The 23095-nt window shown below is 31.5% G+C and overlaps 1 long non-coding RNA gene across 2 annotated transcripts in view; it reads right to left on the reverse strand.

The window, feature by feature from the left end:
- LOC143045117 (uncharacterized) overlaps positions 1-23095 on the reverse strand; it is a 127342-nt gene that overhangs the window by 95875 nt on the left and 8372 nt on the right. For both annotated transcript variants that reach the window (XR_012968871.1, XR_012968870.1), the window contains exons 4-7: positions 22068-22155; positions 21033-21090; positions 18719-18796; positions 16466-16534 (exon numbers count right to left, since the gene is read on the reverse strand). This is a non-coding gene — a long non-coding RNA (uncharacterized LOC143045117). The remainder of the gene's footprint in view (positions 1-16465; positions 16535-18718; positions 18797-21032; positions 21091-22067; positions 22156-23095) is intronic.

The raw sequence follows: 23095 nt of genomic DNA on the forward strand, positions 1-23095 counted from the left end.
AACGGTTTCGGTACTTATACATCCTCGGATTTCAAATGTTTGGCTTTGAGCGTTCCTGATGAAGGTAAATCCAGAAAAGCGCTTCGGACGCATTGAAATGATTAAACGTGTTGTTTTCAATTTGTTAGACCAGCAGCACATTTATATAACTAAGTAATAAGATTATGGTTTACCCGACCGTGGATCTTACTTATGACAAACAGGACACTCTTGTTTTTATTTCTTTTGCTTTATTGTTGAAGGTTCGTTAGTTCCCTCAAACGGAGTTTATATTTCTCAGTTTGATCGGAAGATTTCTTTAAGATCAGATAATGTTGTGTAGGTTTTTTCTAAAAAGTTACGGAGATTTACAGGTCAAGAAAATATGCAAGTTAACCCATATTTATACTTATATTTACAGCCTCCTAGATTGTTTACAACTTGATCATGGTATTTCAACGTTTTCGAAATTTATGGCCAAAATAGTGGTCTTAGTGTATGTTCTCCTTTTATCAGTTACTTTTTGAAATTCTTTTCCACTTGAAATAAAAAATGGGTTTTGGGTGAAAAGGTCCTTATTATTAAAGATACTGGGCGTATAGTTTTGTACACCAGACAGGCGTTTCGTCTTAAAAAGATACATCATTGACGCTTGATTATGATTATGATAATGTTATAAGTGTACGTGATGCCGTTAGCATTTATTCAAAAATGATTCACCAATTTCAAAGAAACGATCATTGACCCAATTTCACAGAATATGTATGGATGGATTTTTTGCAATGTATTATTATATAATTATGACTTATAAACACACTTTATGACAGACGACTGACTTAGAAAGTTATTATTCATTTTACATCACCCATTGTATTTAATTTGAGTATTACTTTGAAGAAACTTTAGATATTTTATATATGTTCTCCTTTTATCAGTTACTTTTTTGAAATTTTTTTCCACTCAAAATAAAAAATGGGTTTTGGGTGAAAAGGTCCTTATTATTAAAGATGCTGGGCGTATAGTTTTGTACACCAGACAGGCGTTTCGTCTTAAAAAGATACATCATTGACGATTGATTATGATAATGTTATAAGTGTACGTGATGCCGTTAGCATTTATTCAAAAATATAAAACAACACGTTTAATAATTTATTGCGTCCAAAGCGCTTTTCTGGATTTACTTTCATCAGGAACGCTCAAAGCCAAACATTTGAAATTTCAAAGTGTACGTGATGCCGTTAGCATTTATTCAAAGTGTACGTGATGCCGTTAGCATTAATTCAAAGTGTACGTGATGCCGTTAGCATTTATTCAAAAATGATTCACCAATTTCAAAGAAACGAGCATTGACCCAATTTCACAGAATATGTATGGATGGATTTTTTGCAATGTATTTTATTATATAATTATGACTTATAAACACACTTTATGACAGACGACTGACTTAGAAAGTTATTATTCATTTTACATCACCCATTGTATTTAATTTGAGTATTACTTTGAATAAACTTTAGATATCTATATTTATAATAAACAATGTCAAATGCATTTCAAACATAAATATTTAAACCCCAATGGGTACGCAAATCTAAGTTTACTTTTCCTAAACTTTTGTTTAAATGTTGAATTATCATTTCCTTAAAAAGAAAAGCATGATATAATTAGGAGCTCAAGACGTGTTTGGTTTCTTGATGAAAAAAATATAAGATAGATGAGCCTTGATTTTTTTTTACCAATTAATGAGAAGATACTCAAGCGAAAATCAAAATTGTTAGTTAATTATGTTTATTGCTATGTTTTTAGATCACCTGACCCAATGAGCTAAGTGAGCTTTTCTCGTCACTTGTCTACCGTCGTCCATCGTCGTCCGTCGTCCGTTAACTTTTACAAAATCTTCTCCTCTGAAACTACTGGGCTAAATTTAATCAAACTTGGCCATAATCATCATTGGGGTATCTAGTTTAAAAATGTGTCAGATGACCCAGCCAACTAACCAAGATGGCCGCCATGGCTAAAAATAGAACATAGGGGGAAATGTAGATTTTGGCTTATATCTCTGAAACCAAAGCATTTACGGCAAATCTGACAATGATTAAACATTTTTATCTATATGCCCTGAAATTTTAAGACAAATCGGATAACCCGTTTTTGGGTTGCTGCCCCTGAATTTGTAGTTTTAAGGAAATTTTTCAGTTTTTGATTATTATCTTGAGTATTATTATAGATAGAGATAAACTATAAACAGCAATAATTTTCAGCAAAGTGAAATCTACAATTAAGTAAGGGCGACATGGCTAAAAACAGTGCATAGGGAAAAATGCAGATTTTGGCTTATATCTCTGAAACCAAAGCATTTAGAGCAATCTAACCAGAAGTAAAATATTTCATTAGGTCAGGTTCTATCTGCTCTGAAATTGTCAGAGGAATCGAGCAAACAAGTGTTGGGTTTCTGCCCCTGAATTGGTAATTTTAAGAAAATTTTGCAGTTTTTTGTTATTATCTTTAATATTATTACATATAAAGAAAAACTGTTAACAACAATATTGTACAGCAGAGTAAGATCTACAAATAAGTCTACATGACCAAAATGGTCAATTGACCCCTTAATGAGTCATTGTCTTTTATAGTCAATTTTAAACAATTTTCGTAAATTTCGTAAATTTTTGTAAATTTTTACAAAATATAACCTCTGAAACTGCTGGCAGGTTCATTATAGATAGAGATAATTGTAAACAGCAAGAATGTTCAGTTAAGTAAGATCTACAATCACATCACCATCACCAAAACACAATTTTGTCATGAATTCTATTCTTGTCTATAATTTATGTCCTTTGTTTGATATGCACATAGACCAAGGTGAGCGACACAGGTTCTTTATAGCCTCTAGTTTGTTGGGCATTTACAGGGCGAGAAAAAAATTATTATTAGCCCGCCGGGCTGAAAAGAGTGAAATTTGAAGAAAAACGAATGAAATAATATTAAGGGCATATATTTCATTTTTTTGCCAAAACACATCAAAGATATCACTACTCGGTAACCTACTTATCTTTCACGAAGAAGTACGAGGTTTTTTTCTTTAACGTGCTATTATATCTAGTTCTGTTCAGACACAACTACGTTTATACCACACATCGAATTGACATATTCCAAACAGCATCACATCGGTAGGAAAATTCCAAATCATAGCATTTCTACACAACAGTAACTCATTTGGGTTTAGAAGGACAGTAAAGACAATGACAAACAGAAGCATATAACAAAAGTAGGGGTTAAACATGATATAAACATGTATTATATCTCTTCATGTTTAACAAGAAAAGAGTACGGTTTTAACTTTCTTAACATTTTCATGACTAGAAGGATCATGACAGCAACAACATAAAAGGAAATATGTTTGGTAACCGAGAGAGACGAAAGACAATAAATGAACATTGAAATCTATCAGTTGAAAACAATCTGACAAATGCATGACAAAGACAAAAAACAACTAAAAGACAAGAAACTGTATACAGAGCTTTAGGACTAGAAATTTAAGACTAGCATAAGCAACAAACGAAATGATTATTCTAATGTCAAAATGCATCTACAAAATATCATTACGAATTTAAACATCAAAATAAAACGAAATGATTTTCTCTAACGTCATTATAAAAGTATGTTCATTGCTTATATTATTGTGATGCGTTACGAAACATTTTCATAGAAGTAAATCAAGGCAAGTTAAAACAAGTACAGTTTCCCCATTAAAACATATTGCTATGACGGACCATTTATAATGATGATATACATTCAGAACGGAGAAAATGGCATGCCAATCTTTGAAACGAACCTTATTGACTTTTATCAGATGTAATTCCTTTAATCAATTGTAATTTCGAAATCTTATTTCATACATGAACTTCGTATTGCTAACGAAAATGTTTCTATTAAAATCTTAAAAATCCCCGTATTTCTTTATCATTTCTTAGAATATAATCATCATTTGAATCAATATAGTTTATTAGACTGCTATTTGGACAATTTCTTTTGCAATGACCGTCGGCAAGGAATTGAACGCAAATTCATGGAAACTTTAATTCATTATCTATTGTTTTCTAATGGTTTATTGCTTGTAATATTCTTAGAAATCCTTTGTTTGAACATTTCCTTTTTATAGTTCTCTCGCAATGTTAAGCAATATGTCTTTACTGTCTTTACTGTAGACAAAGAATTAGACCGAATAATTTAACTTGTAGAGCTTGTAATGCTGACATGATTTCATTTATGGTTTGTTTATTAATAAAACAAATATTTGACGTAATGAGATGATGTGGAAATATAACTCAAATTTCTTTGGGCCCTCAATGATCTTTTATTTTGTTATTTAATTGACTTTTTGCATTCGAGTCTCACTGATGAGTCTTGTATAGACTTATATTAAACCAAGAGTTCCAAATGGTGAAGTTGAAATCAACCCTTCGTCAATTTTACGGACGCCATCACGAGTTGGTTGGCCGTAATGGAATCACCGTTTCACAAATGATATCGGATATGTTCCTTACGTCGTAACTACAATCCCCTTCCCTTACATGAATGTGACCTACCGAATTAGACTATTTACCGGATGCGTTATCACATAAGCAACACGACGGGTGCCACATGTGGAGCAGGATCTGCTTACCCTTCCGGAGCACCTGAGATCACCACTAGTTTTTTTGGTGGGGTTCGTGTTGTTTATTCTTTAGTTTTCTATGTAGTGTCATGTGTGCTGTTGTTTGTTTGTCCTTTTCATTTTTAGCCATGGCGTTGTCAGTTTGTTTTAGATTTATGAGTTTGACTGTCCCTTTGGTATCTTTCGTCCCTCTTTTATATTGTACTTTCGGGGACTAACAGTTCAACAAGATATGTATCGATCAGTGGTAGTAATTACTTTAAGGGTAAATATTTGACTACACCAGAACACATTTCTTCAAGTAAATTATAGACTGTGGTTTGACCAATCCATTAATCTTATCTATGACAAACTCTTTTCTTATTATTTCTATTCCTTATTTTGGTTGCTGATGTTCCGTAAATTTCTTCAAACGTAGTGTACATTTTTCATTTAAATCGGTAAAATTAAGACCAGACACTTCAACATTTGTCGAAATTAATTGACAAAATATGTGACCTTTTTAAACTTTCTTCATTTATCAGTTACTTTATGAGATTTATTGCACTTAACCGAAATTAAACGGGTTCTGTCTCAAAATGCCCTTTTATAAAACAAATGTATTATTTTGTTGTGCGATGCCTGTGAATGAAAATAAGCGATAAAGCAAAGATAACAGTCTTATTGTTTTATACATCAGACACCCAATTCGTCTTCAAAAGACCCATCAATATAGCTTGACTATGATTGTGTTATTTGTGTATTAGATGCTGTTATCCCTATTAAAAAAGGATTCACCAATTACAAGGAAAAGCTCTTCGCCTAAATTTGAAAGAATATATGTATCAATTGATGTTTTAAAATGTATTATTATATAATTATAACTTTTAAACTCTTTTTATGACAGACATCTGACTTAAAAAGTCGTTTTTCATTTTAAATCACCTATTGTATTCTTTTTGAGTATTACTTAGAAGCAACGTTAGATATCTATACTTATGATAAACAATGTCAAATGCATTTTAAAAATACATATTGAAACACCAATGTGTATGCAAATCTAAGAATACTTCCAGTTACAAGTAACGATTTGTTCGTTTGAATTTCAAACGGTAAAGAACGAGTGTAACATAACTTCTTTCATATGAATCATCGAATATACCATGAATTCTTAAAGTTTCCCTAAATGTTTAATTCCTCATTTCCTTACTAAGAAAACATGAAATCATTAGGAGCAACAAGATATGTTTGGTTTGTAGATGAAAAATTAATAAGATACATTTGCCTTTGTTTATAAATTAATGAAAAGACACAAGAGCAACCAAAATTATTAGTTGAATGTTTTTTTGTTGTCATTTTCAGAGCGAGAACACATCTATCAGGAACCAACCGTGATATAAAAGGGAATATTTTGAATTTGCCAATGGCAACTTTTTCATTTTTTGCAAAAACCCAATAAAGATGTCACCAAATAGTAACGTACTTATTGTTCAGGAGATAATACAAGTTATTTTTGTCTTTTACGTGCTATTATATGAAATTCCGTTCAAACACAACTACGTTAATATCATAATTTGCATATTCCAAACAGCGTCGGTAGGAAAAGTCCAATTATAGCATTTTTACACTACAGTGACTTATTTGGGGTTTCGAAGGACATTAAAGAGAATGTCAAAAAGAAGCATGTGACTAACTAGCGTTAAAACCTGATATAGACAAGCATTTTATTTCTTCATTTTAATTTTAATTTTAATTCAATAATCTATCTTCGAAATGTCCTTACGAGTTTCATAATGTACTAACGAGTTTCAAAATGTACTAACGAGTTTCAACATTGGAATAAAATGAAAACTATTTCTTCTACGTAATTATAATGGAATGTTTATTGCTTATACTATTGTTATGCGTTACTAAACATTTTCTAAGAATTAAGATGAAGCCAAGTTAAAAAAAAAAAGGTGCAATTTTCCCATTAAAAACATATTGCTATAACAGACTGTTTGTAATGATGGAATTCATTCAGTTCAGAACGGAGGAAATGGCATGACATTCTAAGAAATGAACCTATTTAACCTTTAGAAATTGAACACAAGAACTTTCGTTATCTTATCTTCGGAGCACCTGAGATCACCCCTAGTTTTTGGTGGGGTTCATGTTCTTTATTCTTTAGTTTTCTATGTTTTGTCATGTGTACTATTGTTTGTCTGTTTGTCCTTTTCATTTTAGCTATGGCGTTGTCAGTTTATTTTAGATTTATGAGTTTGACTCTCCCTTTGGTATCCAATGGGAACAAACTGTGCCCCTCTACTTGCCGACTTGTTTCTTTATTATTATGAGGCTGACTTCATGCAGGAACTTCTTAGGAAGAAAGATAAGAAGTTAGCAATATCCTTTAACTCTACTTTCCGCTATATAGATGACGTTCTTTCACTAAACAATTCAAAATTTGGTGACTATGTGGAACGCATCTATCCCATTGAATTGGAGATAAAGGATACTACAGATACAGTTAAGTCGGCTTCATATCTTGACTTCCATCTAGAAATTGACAATGAGGGTCGGTTGAAAACAACTTTACGACAAAAGAGATGATTTCAGCTTCCCAATAGTGAACTTTCCATTTCTAAGTAGCAACATTCCAGCAGCACCTGCATACGGAGTATATATCTCCCAATTGATACGATATTCCCGTGCTTGCATTTCCTATCATGATTTTCTTGATAGAGGGATACTGCTCACAAGGAAGCTATTAAACCAAGAGTTCCAAGTGGTGAAGTTGAAATCATCCCTTCGTAAATTTTACGGACGCCATCACGAGTTGGTTGACTGTTATGGAATAACCGTTTCACAAATGATATCGGATATGTTCCTAACGTCGTAACTACAATCCCCTTCCCTTTCATGAATGTGACCTACCGAATTAGACTATTTACCGGATTTGTAATCACCTAAGCAACAAGACGGGTGCCACATGTGGAGCAGGATCTGCTTACCCTTCCGGAGCACCTGAGATCACCACTAGTTTTTGGTGGGGTTCGTGTTGTTTATTCTTTAGTTTTCTATGTTGTGTCATGTGTACTATTGTTTTTCTGTTTGTCTTTTTCATTTTTAGCCATGGCGTTGTCAGTTTGTTTTAGATTTATGAGTTTGACTGTCCCTTTGGTATCTTTCGTCCCTCTTTTATCCATACAAGAACTTCGTATCCTTAAAGAAAAATGTTTCTAATAAAATCTTAAAATTCTTGAATTTCTGTTTTATTTCTTAGAATATAATCATCATTTGAATCAATATTATTTATTAGACTTCTATTTGGACATATTTATTTGCAATGACCGTCGGCAATGAATTGAACCCAAATTCATGGAAACTTAAATTCGGTATTTATTGTTTTCTAATTGTTTAAAGATTTGCATGTAATATTCTTAGAAAATTCTTTGTTTGAACATTTCCTTTTTATAGTTCTCTCGCAATGTTATGCAAAATGTTTGTACTTTAGACAAAGAAAATATTGTTTTAAAACTAGACTGGATCATTTAACTAGAACAGCTAGTGATACTGGCATGATTTCATTCATGGTTTGTTAATCAATAAATCAAATATTTGACGTAATGAGAGGATGAGGGAAGATAACTCGATTGTTTTGGGCCCTCTATGATCAATAATTTGGTATTTTAGTTGACTTTTTGCATTAGAGCTTCGTTGATGAGTCTTGTATAGACGTATATTATACTTTCGGTGACTAACAGTTCTACAAGATAGTTATAGATCAGTGGTATTAATAACTTTAGGGGACATATATTACTACACCAGAACACATTACTTCAAGTAATTTTATAAGACTGTGGTTTGATCTATCCATTGATCTTACCTATGACAAACTTTTTTCTTATTATTTCTATTCCTTTTTTGGTTGCTGATGTTCCATAAGTTCTTTCAAACGTAATGTGCATTTGTCAGTTTGATCGATAAGTTTAAGTCAAGACAACATTGTTTCTCTAAAAGGGTCAGAAATTTACAGGTCTTGATTTGGTACAAATATGTAAGAGAAGGGCGACAGATACAAAAAGGACAGTCAAACTCATAGATCGAAAATAAACTGACATTGCCATGGCTAAAAAGAAAAACAGACGAATAATAGTACACAAGACACAACATAGAACACTCAGCAACACGAACCCCGCCAAAAACTGGGCGTGATCTCAGGTGCTCTGGAGGATCCTGCTACACATCTGGCACCCGACGTGTTGCTTATGTTGTTACAAATCCGGAATATAGTCTAATTCGGTAAGTCACATTCGTGAAAAGGGAAGGGGATTATAGGAACACAAGGAACTTATCCAATACCATCTCTGAAACGGTTATTCCATAACGGTCAACCAACTCCTGATAGCGTCCGTAAACTTTACGAAGGGTGTACACATATGTATACTGATATTGAACAGCATACTAGATTGATAACAGCTGAGGCATGTTATTTGATAGATTTATTATGCTTCAACATTTGTCGAAATCAATGGACAAAATATTTGACCTTATTATTTCCTTTTTCTTTTATCAGTTACTTTATGAAATATTGTTGCGCTTAAACGAAATTAAGACGGTACTGTTTTAAAATGCACTTTTATAAAACAAAAATACTAATAAAATTGTTGTGATAAGTGATATTATTTTAAAAATAAGTGATAAAACCAAAGATACCAGTCTTTTTGTTTCATACACCAGACACCCAATTCGTCTTCAAAAGACCCATCTATATAGCTTGATTATGATAATATCATTAGAGTATTAGATTCTGTTAGCACTTATCAAAAATAATTCACCAATTACAAAGAAATGCTCTTTGCCTTAATTTCAAAAAATATATGTATCAAATCGTGTTTTAAAATGTATTATTATATAATTATGACTTTCAAACACACTTTATGACAGACGTCTGACTTAAAAAGTCGTTATTCATTTAAAATCACCTAACCTATTGTATTCCATATGAGTATTACTTAGAAGCAAATAAAGATATCTATATTTATAATCAACAATGTCAACTGCATTTTAAAAATAAATCTTGAAATCCCAATGGGTATGCAAATCTAATAATACTTCCAGGTACCAGTTAAGATTTGTTTGTTTGAATTTCAAACGTTAACAAAATGAGTGTAATATAATATCTTTCATATGACTCATTGAATATCAGTCTTGGTGTGCATTTCCCAGAATAGAAGAATTAAATATTCACCAAGAATTTTGCTGAAATGTTTTATACCTCATTTCCTTAAAGAGAAAAGCATGATATCATTGGAAGTGGCGAGACATGTTTGGTTACTTGAGGAAAACATAATAAGATACATTTGTCTTTGTTTATGAAGTAACGAAAAGATACGAAAGCGACAATCGAAATCATTAGTTGATTTTTTCTTACATCTTTTTCAGAGCGAGAACATATTTAACCGAAACCATTCGTGATATAAAGAGGCAAAATTGATGAAAAAAATTACAAGGGCAATGGTTTTTTTTTGCAAAATCACATCAAAGATACCTCAACAATATTCCATGGTTATCTTTTTGGAGATAATACAAGTAATGTTGTCTTTTACGTGCTATTATATCCAATTTTGTTCAGACACAACTACGTTAATACGTTAACGTCCAAATTGTAACATTTTGTACACTACAGTAACTCGTTGGGTTTCGAAGAACACTAAAAACAATAACAAAAAGGAAAATATGACAAAAATAAAGATAAAATTTGACATAGATAAGTATTTTATCTCAGTTTGTTTTACCAGGTCTTGAAGGCATAAAACTTTGCTCAGTGCTCAGAGCACAAAAATCATGCTCGAAACATGAAATCCAGCAATTTGATTGGTTGATTTTCGAGTCTGAGTACAAAAATCATGCTCGAAAGGTTTATGACGGTGAGGCCTGAAACGGTTGCAGAAGTGATATGAAAATAAAAATAGAATTGTAATGGTATAATGAAACGTTTATATAATTTGTCTGTTTTGTTAAAGTTTAAAACTAAATGAATAATATGGAACAATTTGATGGCCTACCTAATATACCACTCATTTTTATTTTGTGTAGTAACAATAGACTTGTTGCTCTTAACATGCGCATAAGTATTTTAATCAGTCAAAGTATTTGAAGTTTTAGTTTGGATCAAAACTGTATATAAAGGGAAAATAGAACATCAATAAAATGTCGTTATTATTACACCACTATACATCTTTACCATATTAATTTCTGTCTCATTGCGTAGAAAATGCAACAGAACAGTAAAGATCATATATAAGTCATATAAAAATTACGCATTGTCTTTCAAAGGCAAACATAATTTTACGATTATATACTATACATGTAAATTGTATGCGCATTTAAGGTAGCACATACAAAGATTTTTTTACTCCCAATCAGACAACTTTTAACTGATGTAATTCAAAAAGATGTAATTCTTAATGTCCTAATGAAATTATCACAATTTGAAAGATTATTCTTTCTTCTTTCTTTTGGTACCTCATTTATAAAATTTAAAAAAAGGATCAATGGAATTACACCAGTTTAAAGATGTCTGATTGGAGGATGAAAAATCTTTGTACTGTGCTACCTTAACTTAACACAAGGAAACATTTTCAAACTACAAAATTATTCTTAATGTCAGGACCTTTTATAGACGACTATATGGTATGGAGTTTTCTCATTGTTGAAGGCCGTACGTTTTCCGATTATTCCATCATCCACTTTATTTGATCTTTGGTTGATAGTTGTCTCATTTGACAATCATTAAACATCTCCTTATTTTTATACTTTTTTAAAAACAATTCTGCGAATTGAGGAACCAAAGCAAAGATGCTAAGTGTTAATTACGTTTCTATTTCGTTTCGTGCTGTGGAAAACTTATTCATTGTTCTCTTTGATTAACTACATGCTTTGCGCTAACACTTCCTTATAATTGTCAGGAAACGATTATAATAATCATAGTAGAAGGAGTGTGTCGTGTCTGGTAACATTAACAACAAATAAAGTGAATTCTTATTTCATAATTCAACTACAACGTTACCTAAATAATTCAAATTACATAAGAATTAGAATGGAAATTATAGTACGTCATTATAATAGTGTTGCTTGTACTATTGTTATGGGTTACGAAACATTTTCGAAGAAGTATGATCAAGCCAAATTTAAGCAGGTGCAATGTTTCCATTGAAAACCATCCGTATTGTTTTGCCGGACTATTTGTCATGATGAAATACAATGAAAAGCAGACAATGGCCTGCATTTCTACGAAGTTAGCCTAATTAACCTTTAATATTGAAAAAAAAACTTTCAAAATCTTATTCTATACAAGAACTTCGTATTACTAAATATATTTCTTTCTATTTCGATCTTAGAATCCCTGTATTTCTTTATCATTTCTTAGAATATAATCATCACCCGAATCAACATAGTTTATTAGACTGGTATTTAGACATGTTTAGATGCAAAGGCCGCGTCGGCAATGGAATCGAACGCAATTTCAGGAAAAATGTGAATTAATATTTTTTTTTTCAAATGCCTTATAGATTTGCTTGTTGTTTTTCTTAGTAAAAATTAAGAATACGAAATCCCCTGAAATCTATTGTTTGTGCATTTCCGTCACTGCTTTTGTAATATTATGTAATATGTCTATACTGAAGACAAAGAAAAGACTGGTGTATTATTAGGTTTGATAATTTTATTAGTAAAGTTAGTGACACTTGCATGAATCCATTAATGGTTATTTAATTTAAAACTCAAATAAAAAAAATGATGAACTTAGCATTATATTATAAAATATTTCCAGTATCTTACAGCACTGAGTTTTGCAGATTTTATCCAAAAAAAATTCAAAGTATCAAAGTCGGGACCTAATTACTTTTTGTTTTCATGTATCGTATTTGGCAATTCCATGATGTGAGGAACGCGATCTATCCTACTAATAGTGAATCTTATGTTTAGATATTGAAGTTAATTTTCGAACGTTCGTTAGGATAAATACATGTTGTTAAATCGATGGATGGGATAATTCCAATTCAAATAGATTCCGCCGTGTTTGGGGTTTATGTTCTGAATCGATAAATTTTATTTCTTTGCTACAAATTCCTCATCCTTATTAAGCTGTGTGTGATTTTAAGAGCAAGATGCACATGTTATCATACTTTCCTATGTTTATGATTTTTTTATATACGCTAGGTAATAAGGTGGGACTGTTTTTTTTTATGTCGCAGCACAAACGTGCTATATCAACCTAGCTTGTGCTAATGTAAACCCGAACTGGTCTTTGTAAGGTCGATTCTAAAAATGACCGGCTCATTTTTGTACAATTGCAAACGGGATCCTAGAGTGCCCAATCCTCAGCCTTACAAACTGTGTTATGAAGAAACTTTGTTTTTGTTCCCTACGAGATTGAAATATCCGGCGTCCCTCCGTTCGTCTGTGTGTTCGTCCCTCCATGTGTCCGTTCGTCCGGTCTTGTAAGAGCTCTGACAGTTACAACTCTTGCCGTATTTTTTTTAATGGTTGATATAACCAATATTTCGGACTAGTTTTACAATGGTGGACGATTGACCTTTTTTTTTTTTAAGAAGACCCTTGGAAATATTAAATCTAAGGAATATGGCCTCGTTACCACTCTCACGGGTACATTTTGTTTTGTATAAAACTTGTATACTATACGAATGTCCTTGAAGGTCTGTTTGAAATTATTTGATATACAATAAAAAAAAATCATCCCCAGCGCATGCTTTTTACTTTTAAAGATCAACAACATAAAAAGTGTTGTTTTATTAGTTTGCCTTTTGGAAAAAAATATATGTGCAACACGGGGGTCATTGGTATTTTAAAAGATCAATATATTTCTTCACAATCAAAAATAGTTTGAAGTGCAGCGTAATCTATAGCAATCGCATAAAAAAAAGATTTGTTTTTGTAATTTTGGCATTCCAAGTAAAATTATTTCTATAATCAATACTGGGTATGCACATGTAAACAACATAAGTATTCGGAAACTCGCCAAGTATTCTTAGCAATTAACATATCAAGGTCATTGAAGACCCCTTTTAGTCATAAACATGGCGGCAATGAACATTCCGTCGGATGCAGCAAAAAAATGAAGTACTAAGAATCAAATCATAAAAGGGTATCTATTTGAAAAGGAAAATTTTGTCAAGTTATTTGAACTGACTAAAACAGAATCATTCCGAATTTTGCTTATGTCTACTAATAGGATATTTCAAATTAAGACTATTTCTGCGAAATGTGAAACAAAGAACAAATGCTCGCTGTTTCTATTTCGTTTTTTTGCTGCGAAAAATTTTCTACATGGTAAATAACAAGCATTGATCTATAGCAACCTTTCAATTTTTCGTGTCTGCAAACAATCATGAAAGTCTTAATAGAAAAGGGAGGGTGTTTGGTAACATTACCAGCAGACAAACGAGACACATATTGCGGTGGCGGACTATTTGTTAAGATGAAATGCAGTCTAGAAAATAGATAATAATGACTTGCAATTCGTAGAAGTGAACGTAATTGACGTTTAGCTATTGTTAAATAACTTTCGAAGAAAACTTATTCCTTGGAAAAGATTAATATAACTGGAGATAAACATTTGTTTTAAAATCTTATAGTTCCTCTATTTCTTGATCATTTCTTAAAATATCATCATCAACTAAATCATTATAATTTATTAGACTGTTATCTGAGCATGTTTATTTACAGTAACCGCCGGCAAATGAATTGAACGCTTATCTATTGAAACGCAAAATTTGTACTTGACCTTTTCAAATGACTCCAAAGTTTGCTTGTTGTTTTTCTTAGAAAATGAATAAAACGGTTCGACAAATCCCTTGTTTATACATTTCGTTTTCTAATTTTGTCATGAGATGCAATATGTCTATACCGTAGACAAAGGAAATACTCTTTTCCTATTAGATTTATTAATTGAAAACTACACATACAGGTTTCCATTTATTATCAATTAAATAGAAATCACGACATTTGACGTTATGAGAGGGCGAGGAGAGACAACTCCGATATTATTATTCAGTAGCCTACGACACTGTTTTTTTTCTAAATGTTATTAAACAGGTTTTATTCACAGTATCAAGGTCGAATACTGAATATTGTAAAGGATTTAAGGCATTGTAAATAATATGCAACGCATTATTTTTTTGATAATATTTGATTCTAGTGTTTTCATCACAGCTGTTTAGTTTATAATTCCATTATTTGCCTAATTCAGCAGGTTATGTTCTTTGAATCTGATTTCAGTTACATACATATAAAAAAGAAGATGTGGTATGATTGCCAATGAGACAACCGTCCACAGGAGACCAAAATGACACAGAAATTAGCAACTATAGGTCACCGTAGGGGCTTTAACAATGAGCAAAACCCATACATTTTTTATGGTTTTAATTAAGTGTCGATTTTTTTAGCGTTGACTTGCAGTTCATGACTTCCTGATGAATGTAAACCCAGAAATGATAACAGTTCTAAATAAAACCTTGAAAACTCAATGAAGGGTACATGTGAAGATGTATTCACACAACGAATACCTTCAAAATAAAGCAAAAAATACCATCCCTAACAAACTAAGGGAGAGACACACAACAAAATAAGATGAAAAACATATCGGAAGAACTGAATGAAAAGATGTTCAGAACGTTCCTAATTAGGGGTTTTAGAGAAGAAGTGAATAATATAGTCAATATCACGCCAATGAAACTCAAAAAATCATTCGAATGAAGACTTTAAAAAGGAGGTGCAAACGTAAAATAACCCAAACATTAATACATTCTGTCAAACGTTTCAAGGGCAGCAAAACTGACGAATGCATGGACACATCGAGCACTTTTTACAATCTGCTTCAAAAAGGGGAAAGTAACACCAGTACAATAATCAATCTGAAAATCATTCAGATACTGCAGCGCTATGAGAACTATTTGTAATTTTCTAGATACAATGATTACACAAGACAGATTGTTGACTGAAATTCTTGGAAAAGAACTTGACTGACATTTTATAGAATTGTATTACAACCTTCAAAATTCTTATTTCTTACAAAATTTAACGTTTCTTAACAGAAACTAGGTCAATGTTTTAACTACCTCTAGTTCAAGTGTTTCTTAGAATATGAACAGTACCTAAATCTTTACAAACAAATGAGGATAATGGTTTGAAGTTGTGGTTAAATGCGCGATTGGCAGGAAATGCCAATTAAGGTTTTATTTTCGTATGACTAGTCGGTGGTCTAATTATAGTTTCTAAGAAATCAAAAACAAACTATTATTATCTCGGAAATTATTAAAGTTATTCTTTCTGTAATAATTTTATGCGTCATGCAAATATAAAGAAAATGGCTCTCAAGTTTCATTACTACATAATGTCATTTGATCATGTACAAATGTATCTAAACTTCACAATATTCTAATTGGCAAAGCGGGATTACTGAACTATATTGTCGTACGTGTTAATAATGAGGGAGAGACACACAACACACATTATACATACTTCCGAAACTATCCCACATAAATTTCAACGTCTTAGTTCGAAATCGAACTTATTTTTACAGATTCATCGGATAGCAAGCATACAACATATTTGCGATTTCTTCTTGCTATGATACTATTTTGAATCATTATTTTGAAAAAGTGTGCGTTATATGATAATGGCAATGTATATGGCGGCCCTATTTTCACATCAAAAGGAGACGAACTTATACAGTGCTTTCAGTAGAAGCAGTCATCCTTTAATTTTCTTGTTTTCTGATAAACTGTGTATTTTACGGCCTTGTGCATGTTTGTCTTAAGAATGTTTATACATAAGTATAGGTTGACATACCTTTGTCGTTTTACCGAAAAATAATCTGTATAACAATGGTTGGAACTCTTTTAAAATACGCATCTGAAACTATATAGTTAATCTAATTTTCAAGGTGTGCAACATGAATTATTAAGGTAACCATCTCTCGTGTTATACTTTAACCGAAAGCCCACATCTTCTGTTATTCATTTTGATGACTTTGCGCAATTCAAATAACCAAAAGAGGGGTTGAAGCATACAACATATTAAACAATTAAGGTAATTTTTCACCAAAAGAAACGAGTGGCTTAAATGAATACAGTTTTAACAAGTTGTCTATATACCAGTGGCTTAAATGAATACAGTTTTAACATCTTGTCTATATACCAGCTTTGATTATTTGGAATATCTACTAATTTTCACTTCTTCGTACTACGTACATTTGTATGAGCATCAAGATTATTCTCCTTAAAATCTGTACAGGGAAGTTTTACCTAGCTCTAAATGTATAGTTTTATTGTTGATATTCAACCCAATTTGTATCTAGTGTTAAATTATTTATTTATATGACAGAACTTTCTTGGTATTCCTAATTATTGGAAGAATTTTATACACATATGTAGTATACCTAAAACGACAAAGTTATTTTTCATTTACCTGTAGATTTTATTAAAACCGGTTTTTTTCAAAAGTGATTATTTTCGAAGGGTTAAATATTTCGCGGTGGTGTCTTGCCATGGCTATGTTTGGACTTGTTTGTTTGCTTTTTGACCTTGAATGTTTGTCCTTGTGTGTTAATTTACGTTTTTTTTAAAGTTAAGCCCTCTAAATTGATATTTTAATGTTTGGTTTTCTATGCTGTGATGTTATGATATTGTTTCAGAAAAAGGGAGAAGGTTTGGTACCATTAAAACGTTTAATCCCGCTGCAAATGTTTGCACCTGTCCTAAGTCGGGAATCTGATGTACAGAAGTTGTCATTTGTTCATGTAATTTTTACGTGTTTCTCGTTTCTCGTTTTTAAATAGATTAGACCGTTGGTTTTCTCGTTTGAATGGTTTTACACTAGTAATTTTAGGGCCCTTTATAGCTTTTTGTTCGGTGTGAGCCAAGGCTCCGTGTTGAAGGCCGTACATTGAACTATAATTGTTTACTTTTATAAATTGTTATTTGGATGGAGAGTTGTCTAACTGGCATTCACACCACATCTTCCTATATCTATTAACAAGTATCACAAGACATTTACAAAGGCATAAATCAGAGAAGATTTTATTAAACTGCGAGTAAACCCACCAGCAAATTCTAACAGAAATTGGTGTGATAACATGTTTCGTAAATCAAAAATTCTATTTGTATGATTAATCATGAAGACTGAAAAAACAACATCATAGAACATCCTTCTGACAAGGTTCTCTTCGGATGAAATAAAATGTTTTCTGTTGATTAATTTAGTACAGTCCTGTTTCGTGCATTTCTTTTATTTTTATGAAACAGCTAGGGACAATCTGTGTTTTGATCTGTGTGTCTGTTCGTTTGTTTGTTTGTTCGTTCATTCTTTCTTTCGTCCGTCCGTCAGTTCCTCCGTCCGTCTGTCCCTCTTCAAGTTTCAGGTTTTGGTCAAGTTAGTTAGTATAATGAAATTGAAGTCGAATCAACTTGAAGCTTGCACATGTTACCTATGATTTGATCTTTCAAATTTTAATGCCAAATTTGTGTTTAAACCTCTTATTCTTCGGGTCCACTTTACATGGAAAATGATAGTGTGAGCGAAACAGCCGTGTACAATTGACTCATTCTTGGGATTTTTATATGCTTCCTGCGTTTATTCACTTAAAAACATAGTCAAAAGAAATTGATTTTTATTAATGGGTACAACATTTATCGTGTTTTTTTTCGCTTTTCCGTTTAGAAAGGTTTAAACGTAACGTTGATATTCCAGACGTATTGTTAATATTGATAGTAATGTGCAAGTTTCTTTTATCATACTTTTAGACTAAAATAGTGTCATCTTTCTCAGAATCAGGAGGAACGCCGTTTTCCTGGAAATCTATAGCCTTGAAAATATATGTCTTCCTTAATTTGTCATATAAGTGAAACACTACCCCAAACTAATGACTGGATCAATTGCTAGTATCAAAAAAAATATTTTGAAGGCCAGACTTTTGTATAGAAAACACACATTGACAGAAATAAAAAAAAACTATCATTTCCTAAAAGGTTTTTTCAAAATTTAATAATAGATTTGTATTCCTGTCCATTAACTGATGTTGTCCTGTTCGAAAAAAAACCTTACCATATATATGTACCATGCTTATGATACAGTTAGCCGATCGACCGTTCGGTCTTCATTATGCACATCAAGGCACTCGCACTAAAAAATATTAACACCACACAATATAAAATTTATGAAAAAAATCAGTAGTTATCTAATAATTCGTTTCTGTAAATGTTGCATTGGTGGAATTTTTTTTGGCACTTCAGTGTTTCTGTTGTTTCGCTGTTTTAATCTTATAGTTGATGTGTTAACCTTGGTTTTAGATGGTAACCCGGATTTGTTTTCTCTCCTTCAATTTATTATTCTTTAACAGCAGTATACTATTGTTGCTTTTAGTCATGTGTTACCTTCATCAGAAACATGTAATCAAATGGAAGGCCAACACATTAGAAAGTTCCTTATTCAACTGTTGTAAGCTATTGCCACTGATTGTTATTTTGACATGTATCAAAGATTTTTGTTTCGTGTAATTAAATATTATCTTTGTAATAATTTTCAGATTATTCCGCCAGGTAGTAAAAAATGAAGGTGAAAATAGACAAATCAAGTTTTCAATAAAAAAAAAAACTGAGGGAAATTGAGAGAGAATGTGGAGAAAAGGAAAAATAATCTGGAAATTAAATCATTTAAGCATCCTATAAAATCAATTCTCCAAAATTAAGTAAAATCATGAAATAAAAGATACAAGGCTTAGATACGTTTGTACACCAGATGCGCGTTTCGTCTGCCAAGACTTATTATTGAATCTCTGTTCAAATAAAGAACAAATTTGAAGGGCAATTAATAATGATGTATTATCGATGAATTCTTTACAATGTTTATGGTAGTGTGTTTGGAGTTTTGAAAAAACCGTCTACATCCTACAACAGTACGCAGCATACTGATCTTGACATCTGGTTAATCAACTTAACATATATATATCAAGATCAAAAGAAATCATGAGGAAATAACATGACATTTTAACCGAGAAACATTGGATGTGTCGACAGTGTATTACACGGAGATGAATTCTTGGAAATTTCTTTTCTAAGAGATAACGCGCGCAACTTTTTATGACCCATTTAGAGTTATGAAATATTCTCACAATAGTGTATCGTCTACACTACTTGGAATAAGACAGGGCTGATCATACACATTCAAATTGAACAATTTTGATTACTTAATACCATTAGAAACATCTTTAACATTTGTGAGACTAATAGCTTGCTATCTTTAAAGAACCAGTATTTCTTAGAATTAAAACCTCAATTATTCGCGTTAAGTTTATATTTATATTACAGGAAAGCCAGGTTTAATTGACAACCCAGACTAAGGAATATAAATCCAGTTATGATAAGTACTTTATGTTAACACAAATCATTGTCAATTCATGCACTATTATGTAAGAGTACGGAGATATTATGTAGGATCATTGATTGAAATAAATATATATAGCGCGTTATTTGGAAAAGTTTAAGGACAAAGGACGATAACTCAAATGTCAAGTCACTTGAGATTATGCTTTCCGATGTCTTTGAAATTTAATCGTACTTATCAGTTTGAAATAATTCTCTCATTACTTTACATAATTAGTTATCAAAGGTATTAGGATTATAATTTAATACGACTGACACGCGTTTCGTCTGCATAAGACTCATCAGTGACCTTCAGACCAAAATAGTTATAAACCCAAACAAATACAAAGTTAAGAGCATTGTGGACCCAAAATTCCAAAAGGTTGTGCCAAATATGGCTTATGTAATCTATTCCTGGGATAAGACAATCCTTAGGTCTTCGAAATATTCAAAGTTTTGTAACAGGAAATTTATAAAAATAACCTTATAATTGATATTCATGTCAACCCCGAAGTGCTGACTACTGGGCTGGTGATACCCTCTTTTTTATATTATTTTCTAATAAATTTCGTATAATCATCGAATATTTCAATCGGTCAGTGTTGTTGTGAAAATATGACAGCTTTTTGATAGTCGTGTTTTGAAGCCGAAGTTTAACGATTGTCACCCGTTTGTAAATATTCAACAAAGAAGCATGGATATTCCGGTTAATACGTGTGTAACAGGTACAATAAGATATAGTTTATCTTGATGATGGAGCGATGTTCCACATATAGCTCCTAAAGCATTAAAATTCTGAGCATTTATTCATTTAGTTTTGAATTAACGCGAGAGAATTGTACTAAGGGTTCAAATCTCGTTAATCGATTAGATAGTTGTTTTTGAATGATTCTGATCCAGGAAAACGTTTCTAACCACACAGTTTATAAAGGATCTGCTTCAGTTTTGGTATTATTTTTTTTTTTGGTGTTTGATAACGTTTTTGATGTGTTTCTTACCTCAGTTGAAGTGATTAATTTCTTCATCTTTTTTTTAGCTTTTGTAACTCTTCTAAATCTGAAAAAAAAAAATATAAACTTAGATTAAGGTAAAATAAGTTTACCGATGTTCATATAAATTGTGTATGTTAAAGCGTTATTATGAATATCATATGCAATGCAAATCAAATCAAACCGTACTGCAATTAATTTGGTTTTGCTGATTTTTGAATTTCATCAACTTATTGTGATTTTTGTATATCAGACATGTATGAATGTCGTTAGCGTTGAATTAGAGACACATCCTTTAATTTTTCTTCTCGATTACAATATTTGTAAGTATAAACTATCTCTAGTAAATCAATAGATTCACTCAGTTGTTTTCTTTAATAACCTTTAGAGATGAAAAACGTATTACGATGTATACTGATCTATTTCTTTTTTAATATCTAAGCGTGTTCCATTCAATCTTCCTAGTCATCGATGGTATCCCCATTCCAGTAGCTAGTATTTCTGTATCGGCATACAAATACAGATATTGATTAATTGAAATTAACTGTCCATTTGGAATCTTTCGGTTCTGTTTTATAAAATTTTGGAAATCGTTTGAAATTCAGGAATGTTTATCATGCGTGTAAAGCTACGCTTCTTTTTCTGACTTCAGCTTCACTTTTGACTTTTCTTCATATAGTTTTAGATATTCAAATATTTTGGCTTCATTTGAGAGCAGAGACATTTTTTGCCGTTAAATGATGTATACTTGATTTCGTAAATAAATATAATAGTTTTCATTTTTACGAGGAAAGCGAAAAAAGAAATATATTGAAAAGAACAGTTATTGCGAATGCAATTTTTTACGCGACTTATGCAAAATGTAAACTTTTTTTCCGTGACATAACCGAATATAACCTTTTCGTAGCACAATATATCACCCCTGGTTTTTCGTAGGGTTCGTGCCGCCTATTGTAAGCTTTTTATGTAGTATATTTAACATTGTTGTTCGTCTTTTGTTATATTTCTTCCCTTATATTCATAATAGAATAAAAATTGCTTTACCCATTATCTTTACATCATATATTTTAATAAGCTCAGGCATAAGGACACTACTGAAATAAAATCACCTGCTTCATTCCTAGACACAAACCTATTAATAGATAGTAAATGTTATTTATAAACAAAATTATATAACAATTGTAAATATTTTAAAAACCAATAAGCTCATCATGATTATTATGTGAAGTAATTAAGGCATAACCGATTTTGTACTGCAGACACAATTTTCTGTATTTATTAATAACAATTGTATATAATGTATCAAATTATTTATTTTTTATGTATACAGCCTTCATAATATGTACCATAGCTGCTTTCCTTCGAGAGATCTTTGCACTACATCAAACTAATTGTCAAAATTGTTTTACCGCCGAGATCGCAAAGTTCTACTGTTTTGACGCAACTCGCAAAACGAAGCTGTGATTATCTTTGTGTGAGTAAAATATTACTTACAACTGCAAATATCTAAGTTGTATTATATAACTTTCTTTGCGATTATTAATTGCAAGAAGGTTCGATGTTTTAGTTTATTTAATTGACGACGTGCATTTTATGATCAAAGTGTCCGTTTGATTATGCATGATTTAAAGAAAAACTCAAGAGTACCAAGGAATTAATTTTAACATTTATCTATTGTATATGACTATTCTTAAAATATAAAACAACAATATTAACGCTGGTTTTTTTATTGCTCTACATTTTCCTTGTATAAAATGTACTTTTTGTATCCTACTATCCGACTTCTTTGTTTTCTGTTCTAAGGTAATTATATATACGTAGATTATTAATATTTATCAGAAATGTAAATGTGAACCTGAATCTTATTGATTTCATAAAAGGAAAACGCCTCTATGCTTGTATTACTTCGATGTTTATACTAAACGTTTAACATGATTTCCAAAAATTAGATATCCGCTTTAATTCTGTGAGATTATTTTACATCCTGGTTGTTGTGAATCAGTGCTATCTTTGAATATTGCACCACGTGACAAACCGTTAGAATTTTCAGAAAAGCGTGTCGATCCTTAAGA

Source organism: Mytilus galloprovincialis, chromosome 9 (genome assembly GCF_965363235.1).
Source record: "Mytilus galloprovincialis chromosome 9, xbMytGall1.hap1.1, whole genome shotgun sequence".
NCBI lineage: Eukaryota > Metazoa > Mollusca > Bivalvia > Mytilida > Mytilidae > Mytilus > Mytilus galloprovincialis.